Source organism: Oncorhynchus kisutch, linkage group LG5, assembly GCF_002021735.2.
Source record: "Oncorhynchus kisutch isolate 150728-3 linkage group LG5, Okis_V2, whole genome shotgun sequence".
Classification (NCBI taxonomy): domain Eukaryota; kingdom Metazoa; phylum Chordata; class Actinopteri; order Salmoniformes; family Salmonidae; genus Oncorhynchus; species Oncorhynchus kisutch.
The window spans coordinates 49539329-49554426 of NC_034178.2; the positions used below are offsets into that span (position 1 = coordinate 49539329).

General features: G+C 40.4%; 1 long non-coding RNA gene across 1 annotated transcript; it reads right to left on the reverse strand.

The window, feature by feature from the left end:
• Positions 1-143: 143 nt before the first annotated feature.
• LOC109891190 (uncharacterized) lies at positions 144-7007 on the reverse strand. The gene is made up of 3 exons (XR_002255504.2): positions 6894-7007; positions 4416-4670; positions 144-531 (listed from the first exon to the last, which is right to left on the reverse strand). It is a non-coding gene; the product is annotated as an uncharacterized LOC109891190 (long non-coding RNA).
• Positions 7008-15098: the final 8091 nt, after the last annotated feature.

A 15098-nucleotide genomic window follows, 5' to 3' on the forward strand; every position in this document is an offset into this window, starting at 1 on the left:
TTCATGTTGCTAAAAAGGCTGTCAGTTTCACTTTAATGGACACATTTTGGGGATGACCAAATGCAATAGTGTTGTATAAACAACTAATTTTCATGTATTTGTAAGATTACAAAACAAACCTTTTCCATAGCCTGTTTGTCATGTTGGTGTTTACATTTCTACTAACTTCTGTGATAACTTAAAAGTCAAGACAAATACACTTAACTTGTGATTTTTTTTAAAGTTCAAAGTGAATACATGTTTAGTAATATTTCAGGCACATCATACAGGTGTCAACTACAATATATATCCCAGAAATGGTTAAAGAATGGGACAAATGTAATAAGTCAGTGCTTGTGTCCATAGAAGTTTGTATGAATGAGTAGTTACATACAATACATGTTGACAGAATGGCTGCGAGAGACATTGAGATTGTTGCTGTTCTCCCAGGTAACTCCCTTGCTTCTGGAACCACTGAAGGACCGAGTATTGTCAGGAAGCTTGAAGAAGATGTGTGTCACCATCCAGGCCCATGACACAGCATGCAGTGGCCTGATAGGGTCGAGGACAATGCATTATGTACCTTTCATCACACAAGCCATGTTAGCATTTACTACACATGTTGCTGAACAATTGAACCCTTCTTGTTAGTGTCATTAGCTAGGTTTCTATCCAATTTGACAAGATTTTCATGCGAATATTCAAAAAATCTGCATTACAAAACTTGTTTATCAAATTGGCTCGTTGCAGATAAAAGGCTGTAGTAATGTAGAGCACATAAAAATACATTTAGCTTTTAAATTCCCATGAACCGAATAAAAAATACATGGGTTTCCATCGCATTTAACTATACAGATGGTTGCGTAATATAGGGCGTGTGCCCACTGGTATATCTGTGCGCTGTTGGCTAGAGCGCATGTATAGTCTACATGATGAGATTATGGACAAGAGAGCGAGATTTTGCAAATAGCATTGATTATCATGTCACCAGAATAAAACCCTCAATAGTTATTGGAAAGGACCCTCAAATTCATCACCCTGTGAAGTTCATAACTTATTTCATCTGTAACCTAATAAACTGCATGCTCTGCCGGGGAGTCGTAGTGGGAGGACCACACATCGCTTGACTCCAAGTTAACTTTGATATGATGGTTATTATATCAATAGGTTTCCACAAACATTTCTCGCATAATTAATTTTACTGACAAAAAGATCCCACCTTGTCTAGCGTATTTTGTTTTGCCGACATTTGGAAAGTTAACCGAAAAATTCTGTTTCCATCAGGCCAATCATATGATTTTTTTCATCCGACCTGTACTTTACTCACATAGAAAGGTTGGATGGAAACCTGGTTACAGATATACAGTGCCTTTAGAAAGTATTTACACCGCTCGACTCTTCCCATATTTTGTTGTGTTACAGACTGAAATTAAAATAGTTTAAATGTTTTTGTCACTGGCCTACACACAATACCCTATAATGTCAAAGTGGAATTGTTTTTCAAAATGTTTACAAATTCATAAAAATTAAAAAGCTGAAATGTCTTCAGTCAACAAGTATTCAACCCCTTTTATGGTCAGCTAAAATATGTTCAGGAGTAAAAATGTGCTTAACAAGTCACATAAAAGTTTCATAGACTCACTGTTTGAAACAATTGAACATCCATTTGAGCATGGTGAAGTTATTACACATTGGATGGTGTATCAATACACCCAGTCACTAAACATACAGGCGTCCTTCCTAACTCAGTTGCCCGAGAGGAAGGATACCTTTTAGGGATTTAACAGTTACCGAGTTTATTGGCTGTGATAGGAGAAAACTGAGGATATGGATCAACAACATTGTTGTTACTCCACAATACTAACCTAATTGACAAAATGAAAAGCCTGTACAGTCTAAAACATATATTTCAAAACATGCATCCTGTGTGCAACTACGCAGTAAAGTAAAGCCATTCACTTTTTGTCCTGAATACAAAGTGCTACGTTTGGGGCAAATTCAATACATTCGAGTACCACACTCCATATATTCAAGCTAGAGGTCGACCGATTAATCGGAATGGCCGATTAATTAGGGCTGATTTCAAGTTTTCATAACAATCGGAAATCTGTATTTTTGGACACCGATTTTTTTTTTCTATACCTTTATTTAATCTTTATTTAACTAGGCAAGTCAGTTAAGAAGACATTTTTATTTTCAATGACGGCCTAGGAACGGTGGGTTAACTGCCACGTTCAGGGGCAGAACGACAGATTTCTACCTTGTTAGCTCGGGGGATTCAATCTTGCAACCTTACGGTTAACTAGTCCAACGCTCTAACCACCTGATTACATTGCACTCCACGAGGAGACTGCCTGTTACGCAAATGCATTAAGCCATGGTAAGTTGCTAGCTAGCATTAAACTTATCTTATAAAAAAAAATCTATCGTAATCACTAGTTAACTACACATGGTTGATGATATTACTAGTTTATCTAGCGTGTCCTGCGTTGCATATAATCGATGCAGTGCGTATTGTTGCTCCAATGTGTACCTAACCATAAACATTAATGCCTTTCTTAAAATCGATACACAGAAGTATATATTTTTAAACCTGCATATTTAGCTAAAAGAAATCCAGGTTAGCAAGCAATATTAACCAGGTGAAATTGTGTCACTTCTCTTGCATTCACTGCACGCAGAGTCATTGTATATGCAACAGTTTGGGCCACCTAATTTGCCAGAATTGTACGTAATTATGACAAAACATTGAAGGTTGTGCAATGTAGCAGGAATATTTAGACTAATGGATGCCACCCCTTAGATAAAATACGTAACGGTTCCGTATTTCACTGAAAGAATAAACGTTTTGTTTTCGAGATGATAGTTTCCGGATTCGGCCATATTAATGACCTAAGGCTCTTATTTCTGTGTGTTATCATGTTATAACTAAGTCTATGATTTGATAGAGCAGTCTGACTGAGCGATGTTAGGCAGCAGCAGGCTCGTAAGCATTCATTCAAACAGCACTTTCGTGCGTTTGCCAGCAGCTGTTTATGACTTCAAACCTATCAACTCCCCGAGATTAGGCTGGTGTAACCAATGTGAAATGGCTAGCTAGTTAGCAGGGTGTGCGCTAATAGCGTTTCAAACATCACTTGCTCTGAGACTTGGGGTGGTTGTTCCCCTTGCTCTGCAAGGGCCGCGGCTTTTGTGGAGCGATGGGTAACGCTGCTTCGAGGGTGGTCGTTGTGTTCCTGGTTCAATCCCAGGTAGGGGCGAGGAGAGGGACGGAAGCTATACTGTTATACTTGCAATACTAAAGTGCCTATAAGAACATCCAATATTCAAATGTTAATGAAATACAAATGCAATAGAGAGAAATAGTCCTATAATTCCTATAATAACTACAACCTAAAAAGTCTTACCTGGGAATATTGAAGACTCATGTTAAAAAGAACCACCAGCTTTCATATGTTCTCATGTTCTGAGCTAACTTAAACGTTAGCTTTCTTACATGGCACATATTGCACTTTTACTTTCTTCTCCAACACTTTGTTTTTGCATTATTTAAACCAAATTGAACATGTTTCATTATTTATTTGAGGCTAAATTGATTTTATTGATGCATTATATTAAGTTAAAATATGTGTTCATTCAGTGCTGTTGTAATTGTCATTATTACATATAAAAATAAAAATTGGCCGATTAATCGGCATCTGCTTTTTTGGTCCTCCAGTAATCGGTATCAGTGTTGAAAAATCATAATCGGTCGACCTCTAATTCAAGCAAAGTGGTGGCTGCATCATGTTATGGGTATTCTAATCGTTAACGACTGGGAAGTTTTTCCAGGTAAAAAAAAATTAAAGGAATGGAACTAAGCACAGGCAAAATCGTAGAGGAAACCCTGATTCAGTCTGCTTTCCACCAGACACTGGGAGATGAATTCACCTTTCAGCAGGACAATAACCTAAAACAAGGGTAAATCAACACTGGGGTTGCTTACTAAAAAGACACTGAATTTTCCTGTGTGGCCGAGTTTTGATTTAAATCTACTTGGAAATCTATAGAAATCTATAGCAAGACCTGAAAATGGTTGTTTAGCAATGATCAACAACCAATTTGACAGAGCTTGAACAATTTGTATTATAATAAAATGGGCAAATGTTGCACAATCCAGGTGTGGAAAGCTCTTAGACTTACCCAGAAAGACTCAGCTGTAATCGCTGCCAAAGGTACTTCTACAAAGTATTGCCTCAAGGGTAAATGAGACATTTCTGTATTTCATTTTCAATATATTAGCAAGCAATTCTAAAAACATGTTTTCACTTGGTCATTATGGGGTGATGGGTGAAAAAATATATATTTAATCAATTTTGAATTCCGTAACAACAAAATGTGTAATATGTCAAGGGGTATTAATACTTTTTCAAGGCACTGTATGGAAATTCACATACAATATTCAGTTCATAAGCATGTACTCCAGGGTCCTGTGGTGAAAGACTGCTGTGCAAGATATTGGGCAAAAGGTTTCTTCCCAGGCCCTTATTCACAAAGCTTCTTCAGAGTAGGAATTGTGATCTAAGACCAGCACATTCATCGTGAAAGGAAAAAACTGATCCTAAATCAGTACTCCTACTCTGAGATGCTTTGTGAACACCAGCCCCGGTCTGTCTGCATGCTGCGTTCTAGTGGTCTAACTCCGTTTCCATCTGAAATGCAACACCAAAAACATGAATTAGCCTAGTCAGTCAGTAACTTAGCTAACTAATGAAACTAATATAAATATGCAAAAGACTATTCAGCCAAATAATAACAAAACAGCCCTTTTGCAGTGTAATCAAGGGGGGCATTTTTCTTGCTGTCACTAGTGTATCAATAAACAGCACAGGAATTAAGTAGCTTGACAAGAAGTATTCCCAATTGTCATATAGCTAGCAAATGAAGTGTTATTTTCTAGAAATCTACTGTAGCTAGCTACAGTCCACTTTGCTAGCTAATGCGGTGAACTCAAGACTGATGGTGGGAGTTATGTAATATTAGCTAACTTTCCCCCAGCAGTTTCATAAACTTTGGATGGCTTAGCAATTATACAGTGGTGTAAAGTACTTAAGTAAAATTACTTTAAAGTACTACTTAAGTCATTTTGGGGGGGGGGGGGGTCTGTCCTTTACTATTTATATTTTGGACAACATTTACTTCACTACATTCCTAAAGAAAATAATGTGGTTTGTACCCCATACATTTCCTCCTGACAACCAAAAGTACTCACTACATTTTGAATGCTTAGCAGGACAGGAAAATGGTCCAATTCACACACTTATCAAGAGACCATCCCTGGTCTTCTCTACTGCCTCTGGCGGACTCACTAAATTATGTTTGAGTGTTGGAGTGTGTCCCTGGCTATCCGTAAATATATTGTGCCGTCTGGTTTTAATACTTTAAAAAAAATATATATATATATATAATATATATATATATATATTCTCCCCAATTTCGTGGTATCCAATTGTTTAGTAGCTACTATCTTGTCTCATCGCTACAACTCCCGTACGGGCTCGGGAGAGACGAAGGTTGAAAGGCATGCGTCCTCCGATACACAACCCAACCAAGCCGCATTGCTTCTTAACACAGCGCGCATCCAACCCAAAAGCCAGCCGCACCAATGTGTCGGAGGAAACACGTGCACCTGGCAACCTTGGTTAGCGCGCACAGTGCCCGGCCCGCCACAGGAGTCGCTGGTGCGCGATGAGACAAGGATATCCCTACCGGCCAAGCCCTCCCTAACCCGGACGACGCTAGGCCAATTGTGCGTCGCCCCACGGACCCTCCCGGTCACGGCCGTGGTTTTGATACTTAAGTATATTTTAGAAATTATATTAAACTTTTTTTATATACCCCTTTTTCTCCCTAATTTCGTGGAATCCAATTGGTAGTTACAGTCTTGTCCCATCGCTGCAACTCCCGTATGGACTCGGGAAAGGTTAAGGTCGAGAGAAACACGACCCGTCCACAGAAACACGACCCCGCCAAGCCGCACTGCTTCTTTGAAACAAAGCTCGCTTAACCCAGAAGCCAGCAGCACCTATGTGTTGGCGGAAACACCGTACACCTGGTGACCGTGTCAGCGTGCATGTTTTTAGCAGCATTTAACCACATGCAATCTCCTCATTGGTTTTTAGGAGCATATACCCACGTGAGTGATTGAAAGATGAACTGAGGTCTACGCTCCAGTCTGTAGTGGTAATGCACCTTAAGTTGGTTGCCAACCCCCAAATATAAAGTCCAAAGAAGAAGCATGAAGGGGAGATTACTAGAAAACAAACTTTTACCGGTTGATTAATTGTCCGAGTAAAGGACCTTGTGCATTTCAGGTAAAATAACAATCCAATGTTTATATCCCAGGACAAAACTGTTAGCATTAGCTAGCAACAACAAGAGCTATTTAAAATTGCCATAAAAATGTAATGCTTTTTGACCTGTCCCCAAATTAATATAGTCGGTTCAGAGTTTGTTTTGATATTTCAACCTGTGTGTCCTGATCGTCTATGATGTGGGGGGACAAAAATCAACTGCACGCTATGATGTGCGTGCGGTCAGGTAAGCATGTTAGACCGCTTCGCCACTCGGGAGGCCACATTTACTTTTGATACTTAAGTATATTTAAAACCAAAAACGTTAACTCAAGTAGAATTTTACTGGGTGACTTTTACTTGAGTAATTTTCTATTAAGGTACCTTTACTCAAATATGTCAATTGGGTACTTTTTCCACCACTGCAATTATAGCTATTCGTTTTCCCCATGCATCTGCCTGACACAACTTGTCAGTTGTTAGATAGTAAATTAGGATGGATAAATCAGAAGCCAGCTAGCAATGCCAAGTGCATGCCTTTCACCAACAAAAATCATGTATGCATATAAAAGAGACAATTACCTTGAAGCAGATCATTTTTGTTTTATTCCAGTACTTCAGGCCATGGGGTAGTAACTAGCTACTTGTTTGTAGAACCAACGTCTTCACCGAAACGAACTTCACAGGAAAGGTGTAGGTGCTGGCAAAAGCACAGGCTGCGTCATGCACTTGAGGGGGCGTTTACTTACTAGAGCATGTGCTTCACTTTTTTTTAAATCTAGCAGCAATTTGCAAGGGGTGTATATTTTATTTATATTATTGGCTAATTTATTTATTTGAAACATGGCCTTTAAGATGTTCTCACACTAATCAACCGCTAGTAGCTAGATATACCGCGTTTAAACAACGTTTGGCGCAGGAAATAGTTAGCTAACAAGTTAGCCAGCTAACATAGCTAGCTAATATCGTCCCTACACAGAATGGTTACCAGCCGTCATGCGCGCAGGTTGTTCACTTTATGACTAGCCCTAGTTCATCTTATTTAGTTAGCTATGGACTCAATGTCTTTAATACGAGGTGTTTTATTGCGAAATGACGACACGCCTTATCAAAACCTCAACCGAGAATTCGCAACGAGAATTTCTTATCCTAGCCCTGAGTCACCGTCTCCTCAAGTACCCGACATCACAGAGACCAGCGCTGGTCTGGAGTGGTTTGAAATGGGCCTAGCGACCTCATCTGGTAAGTGATGAGATAGCAAGACAGGTTACTGTTGTATGTTCTCCTTGTGAGTAGCTATAGAAAATATGTATTTATATGTGGCTATAGTAAGAAACGTTACATATACACAGTGCTGCCTGCTATGTTTAACTAGTGATAATATTTTAACTATACTGCAGGTCCCGCCAGGAGCACAACAGACCAGGGAGTACCACGGTCTCCTTATGTCACTGGATCAGTCAGCACCCAAAGCTCTCCACTCAGCAGTAAGTGATGTAATTACTGATGCACACTGCACTGTCATCAGCTCAACTGGCCTGCTTTATTTCACATTACAATGTCTAAAGCAGGGGTGTAGCACAGTTTCGCGTGACCCCCACAAGGTTCGAGCAAGGACCTTTTATTTTTTCTTAAATGGGCAGAGAGAAAAATGCGCAGTATTATTGATGGAAAATGTTGCTGTTTTAGAGCTCAGGGATTCTTGAACGATTGGACAATCTCAACTTTTTTCCCACAAATATTTGTCATAATGCCTCCCGGGTGACTGGTGACTCCCGGGTGGCCCGGGTGACTGCATCGCAGCGCTAGCTGTGCCACCAGAGACACCCAGGCTCTGTCGCAGCCGGCCGCGACTGGGAGGTCCAGTTTATGGGGGGCTTGGCAGGTAGGGATATCCTTGTCTCATCGCGCACCAGCGACTCCTGTGGCGGGCCGGGCGCAGTGCGCGCTAACCAAGGTAGCCATGTGCACAGTGTTTCCTCCGACACGTTGGTGAAGCTGGCTTCCGGGTTGGAGAAGCGCTGTGTTAAGAAGTAGTGCGGCTTGGTTGGGCTGTGTTTCGGAGGACGCATGACCTTCGTCTCTCCGGAGCCCGTGCGGGAGTTGTAGTGATGAGACAAGATAGTAATTACTAACAATTGGATACCACGAAAAGGGGGTAAAACAAATATACATTTGTCATAATATTAACAAATAATTGAATATATTTTGATGGACCAAATGGTAAGATATCATATTATGACAAATATTCACACCATGTGAATAGCGCTGCGATCTCCTAATAAAAAGAAATATATATAATCTAACTAGATTTGTCAACTCTGTCAGACACCATAAAACCATTTCATTTCTACAATTATTGTCCAACACGTGTTTAATGGCATTGATAGTTTAATTCTAACATCATATGTAATGCACAACTCCAAACGTCTTTAAAAAAAATTTTATATAGCACTATTAAATGCTCCAGGGCTATTTTTGTTAGCATTTTGACATTCTTTTTCTAGATTTAAATAAATCAAGCAAACATCCCTTAGGTCAAGCACACTAAATAATTTGACTCCATCGGTGACGGAGTTGACATCTGACAACAGATACAAAAAATAAAAGTTAAGTACAAAAAAAAATTAAATATGAAAAATTATTCATTTGAAAATCCCCAATAAAAGAATGGTTGTTATCAGATCTTTCAACACCATGAAGGAGTTGATGTTATACAAAAATCTTAGTTTGTTTTACGGTGTTGACAAATTGCTTTTTGTTCTTCATTCAAGTGGTTTATACAGTAGCAATTTTGTTTTTCAATAGTTGCATATTTGAAAAATAAATAATTATATCTTAAACTATTAGGCTGATGGGTTGACAGTTTATGGTTGTTACCATGAGGATTCCGATATATTGTTTGTTTTAAATCTATCAAAAGTAGAGAACGTTACAGACCATGAGTGGTCTTGTTTCACTACATGTAATGAGGACGTTGGGGTGTTTGTCACGGATCTCCCCCGGTACTGCTGCTCATTCTGTTCACCAGTTCCAGAGGTCTACGTCACCGGCTTTCTAGGCTTCACTGAACGGGATTCATTATCATCAACCCCGGACTGTCTTGTCTGATTACACACACCTGGTTCCCATTTCCCCTGATTAGTATGTTATATGTGCCCTCTGTCTTTGTCGGTTATTGTTCCCATGTCTGTTGGTCGTGTGAGTACCTATGTGGTGGTGGTGCAGCAGATTTATATATTGTGTATTACGGGTTTTGTTTACATGTTTGTTTTGGGTGTATTAAAAAACCCTATTGTGTATTCCTGTGCCTGTCTCCAAATCCTTTATACCAGTGTGACAGTCATTATGGTATAGCTGACCCTGCTCATTCCTGGTTAATTTAGAATTTTAGGCAAATCTGATGGAGTTGACCAAATCTCCAGACACTTCTTTTAGGGATCAGTCTTAAGAAATATTCTTTAAAGTCACAGAGAGCTATTGCAAGAAACTACATAATGTAATTTTTCAGTTAATATCCCCTTATTGGCAGTTTTTATAATTTAAAACACTTTTTTTGGAGAGTATGAAATCTGGATCCTTTGCTCCGGACAAGGGCATTTACAGGCATAGAGCCGACATGAAAATTAATAATATTGAGAATTCCAAAAACAAATATTTTCCCTTATAATATTCCCCTAAATACACTTTTTATATATATCTATATCAAGTTTCCTTGCAGGACAAGGATTGTCCCAACTTTCAAGAATCTCTGAGCTAATTTCCTGCAGTTATGCACATTTTGCCATGAGGCTGAGAGAACATCTAGCAGTTTAAAGCTAATTTCCTGTAATTATAAAATGTTTGTGTTCATCTGCTATCTGGGGGGCCTGACCTTTTTAAGGGTTGGAGGCCTCCAAAGTGCGTGGACCCCCCTGCCTTGTGTGTGCTACACCAGTGGTCCAGAGGGCCACACTTTATATTAGTTTTTATATTTGCGAACTGACTGTCTAGCTTTCATTTCAGTGATTTATTAGCGAGCTAGACAGGAGTCTTTAAATTGTATGAATGTAGGTCCATTACCATTTCTACACAGTTTTGATTTGGTTTTAGTCATTTTAAAGTATATTGAGTTCGACTCCCCTTCGGATTGGACCCTCGCACAAGGTTATTTTGACACCACACTGGTCTAAAGGCTTGCATTTTGAGACTTGTTGCCCACCTCCTAGACATGATTTCAATGAAGCTTCATTAGTATGGTGAAAAACACCCTGAAATAAAGTACACTTCCACTATGAGCCCACATCTTAGTCTATTTAATACTGTGCCAAAGTAGGCCTACACACAGCCCTCTGCCTTATTATAAGCACATAAGCTGTAGGCTACTGAAGTTCCATTTGCTAGGGTAGGCTAAAGGGTGTGGCAACAGTGAGTTGTGAGGTCCTTGGTGACTTTGTGGACACACTTAAAATTACAGACTTTGCAGTTCCATCCACCCCAGTGCAGAGCTGGGGGATCCCCCATAATCTGGAGGAGGATCCATGGACGGCTAGTCCTACACAGCGCAGAACACAACCATCCCCCCTGGGTAACGAACCCTCAGAACCCCTGGGTACCTTCCTCTCGATGAGTAGACACCTCCTAGTGCCCTGTTAGAGAAGTGGCCCCTTTTACAATACACAGAAGTGTGGTTATGTCTATGCATGTTTTTTAAAGTTCTTACTTTATCATCTTGGTCATGTGATCAGCAAGGACAGCTCAATTCACAGAAGCTAATAGTATTTTTCCCTCTGAAACAGCTCAAACTGTCCCTGTTATCAGAAAGAGGAGGGTTTATGCACTAGCCCAGCCAGTGAGAAGTGAATCTGAAGAGGACCTATCTAGTAAAGAAGGGATATCGGAGAGGGGGAGCAGAAAAGGGAAAGACAGCAGACCCATCCTGGGAGATCTGTTTGATTAACACACTGACTGATTTGTAACTGCCGCTGACTTTTTAATGTTTGATTATTTCCAATGTAATGCTGGTGAAGTCATTTACAATTCCTTACAGATTACCTAGTTTGATCCCCTCCTGTTTGTAATCTTTTTCATCAGTTTTGCAATGGGTGGCAGTGTAGCCTAGTGGTTAGAGCATTGGACTAGTAACCGAAAGGTTGCAAGTTCAAATCCCCGAGCTGACAAGGTACAAAATCTGTCGTTCTGCGCCCTTGAACAGGCAGTTAACCCACTGTTCCTAGGCCGTCATTTAAAATAAGAATTTGTTCTTAACTGACTTGCCTAGTAAAATAAAGGTAAAAAAAAAAAAGTGTCATTGTTCTAATAAAATATAATCAAAAAGGTTGAAATAGTAGAACATTTAAAATTCCCAGAGTGAAATAGTAGTATAGTGACAACCACTAAATGTCACTGTTGTGTTATTTCCTGTCTACCACTTTCCTCTCTGATACTGCTGGGTGTTTGAGTGAGAGGTTATCCTGTGATCTTGTACTTCGCTGAGAAAATGAGACATGCACTAGTAGGTCATCTTTAATGGGTGTGATCGTGTCTAAGAGGGCATTGGGTCACCCCCTACTTCTTCTGACCCTTCATCCTTCCATGACATAGAATGATGTGAATAGACAAACACTGAAGTTTTTGTCTGAAGTGGATGTGAATTCAACAGGATTGGGAATGTCTAGGACAGAGAAGGGTAATGACATTGTCAGACTAGCCATCCCCAAATGAGTGGCCAAATGGGGCAATTCATTTTTCCACAGACTGGCAGATGGGCCAGGTACTCTAGGAACTCATGAGTTTGCTAAACAACAGCTTTATGTAGAACTTTGATTTGTATATTCAGTCTGCTTTGAAACATAATGAGTATGTGTCTCTACGTACAGTGGAAAAATACCCGATATATGAACAAATATATATTAAGAAGATGAATTAGGGAACCCTTTCAAGTGTATGCAGGCCTTAAGCCTTTGTGTTGGGAAAGAGAAATTGTTGGATTATTGAATTCAATGAGACTCTTCTACCCTTGAGTGGGTGACCTACTCATCCTCAGGGCCTATGCATGATGGGTCCACTATCCCACACATATGGTGCAGAATTGCCACACTCACCTACAAAATGGATTAGGGAGCATATTAACATCATCTGGAGTCTTATCAGGGGTTAAATTGGGATAGTCTGTCTCTGAATTTTGTTTTTTCTAAAATTGTCACTATATATTCTGTTTTTATATACCCCCCTACCCCACACACACATACTTTAACCTCCCCAGAACCCCCTCTCATCCCCACCACCACACACATTAGCCATGGGATTGATGTTGGAGGGTGGGTCACCTAATCCTTGTTAGGGTGAAGGCACAAAGCGCATGTTGGTGCAGGAGGGGCCAAATGCTTACATCACATCTGTCTCACTCTGACACATTTGATCGTCCTTTATAGATCATCCCTGCCCTTTACTTCTACATGACTTAGCTTGCTGACCGCACATTGTGGTTCACACCAATCAATACCTGAATCGTAAAATCGCAAGAGTGAGGGTGAGAGTGGTTGGGGCTGGGACCAGGGTTAGGGTTAGGGTGAGAGTATGGTTGGTGCTGGGACCAGGGTTAGGGTGATAGGGTGGCTGGGGCTGGAACCGGGGAGGGTGAGAGGATGGTTGGGGGGCTCTGTTGTGGAATGCATGGAGATTGACAGGAGGGACAGCAGAGTTTGATGGAGGGATACAAATAGTTAGAAACGCCGCACACCCCTCAACACAATATAACCGGGGGTGGGGTGTTGTCACTATGACTCCACTTTCTTTCACCTTCAGCTTCCCTCCTCACACCCTCTTGAGCCTTTTGGGGGGGTTCTTGACATGACACGTTTGGCCTTTTGTTTCCCTTGCCAACATTTACCCCTTCACCCCTTTCACTCTGAAAAACATTTCTATCTTCCTTTTTGAGAAATAAAAGTTGTAGATGTACCCTATCCTGTGTGTTCTCTTGTGTGGATGAGCTACATTACTGGTTTAGCTCAATAGGCCTTTCATTGGCCATGGTGAGGTGGATAAATAGGTGACATGGAATTCAGAACATAATGAATGCTTTTTTTCACCTTGATGGAGGTATCACCTAAGGCAGGTGAAGGCAACCCTGATCCTGGAGTGCAGTTGCTTCATGTTTTTGATTGGAAGATCAGGTGTGTTCAATTTAGGCAATGACTGAACTGATCAATTAGCTCAGTTGGTCAGGTGTGGTGCCCAGTTGGAACAAAACCCTGCAATACCTGCAGCACTTCAGGAACAAGGTTGCCTACCCCTGACCTAAGGTGACAAAATCACAGAGCTATAGAGAATGTCACCTCAGAGGTTTGACAAAGACCATGAATGTCTGAGTTGGAATAATAAAACCATAGCAGGCTTTCCCTTGGGCACACAGGAACACCATGTTCTACCAGCCTCCCAATTCAATGCACTACAGTATGTATTTATTAAAATATTAAATGAAATAATTTGACCCAAAAAGGAAGGCAGGGGATATTTGAACAGATGGATTGATAGTGACAGGTGGGATGCTATGGGGGGGGAATGAAAGGGCTAAAGCAATTACCAGCTATCCATTTAAAAAACAACCGCAGTAAGGCATTTTGAGAGACAAATAATGGACACACTATGTGGCCATGCCTCTTTGAGGACCATTGATTGTTTGATGATTGAAAGTGTCCTTTATGGTAAGCCTTCTATTTCAATGTGATATTACAGTTGTGGTTTAATAAAAAAATGTGTTAAATTAGCTTAATAGCTTTACCACCAGCTTGAGAGGCTGTAAATTAGCTCACTTCCATGGTTGTTTGGCATGCCTCTGTACACTGTAGATCTAGGGTTTGGTGCATTTGTGTCACTTCAGGGCCTGACAGAGTACAGCCTATAGAAACAGACAGCACAGAGACAGACCAGTGTGAGGGGGAGGTGGTGCTGTAGATGTCACCTATAGACCAAGCAGGCCACACCCACACGGATAATGCAAAAAACAAAAATGGTTGTTGATATGGTAAAAAAAAAAGTGAGTCAAATGCCCCATTTTTACCGTTATGTTGAAATATATGACACTTTGGACTGTATTGAAATGCAGTAAACATTATACACAAAAAGTGGTAATTTCAAATAACACTTGGAGTGCAGCTTTTTCATATTGATGTTTCAATTTGATGTAATAATGTGCATTAATTGTTGTTAGAGCTATCCAAATTATTATAAAAGCCAGTTGAGATGTGCACCTATGTATTCTTGTCACACCACAAGCATATGTTGAGACTTACCTGCAACGATGTGAAGGACTGAGCTGATTAGACACAAACATCAATATGGTGACTGTCCTCACCTGTCACGCCCTGACCTTAGAGAACCTGTTTATTTCACTATTTGGTTAGGTCAGGGTGTGATTTGGGTGGGCATTCTAGTTTTCTATTTCTTTGTTGGCCGGGTATGGTTCCCAATCAGAGGCAGCTGTCTATGGTTGTCTCTGATTGGGAATCATACTTAGGCAGCCTGTTTTCCACCTGAGTTTGTGGGATCTTCTTTTTGCACAGTGGCTGTATAGCCCTGCAGAACTTTACGTTCGGTTATCTTTTGGTGTTTTTTTGGTGTTCATTTTAAATAAAGAAGATGTACATTTTCCACGCTGCGCTTTGGTCTCATTCCGATCTCCAATCCAAAAAACATACTGTACTTATAGTGCAAAATCTCAATCTATTCCCTACTCTATATTCTAGTACGATACTGTAAGTAGACCTGGCTAAGCAGCCTGTAGCTTTATCATAAGAGGTGAAGAGA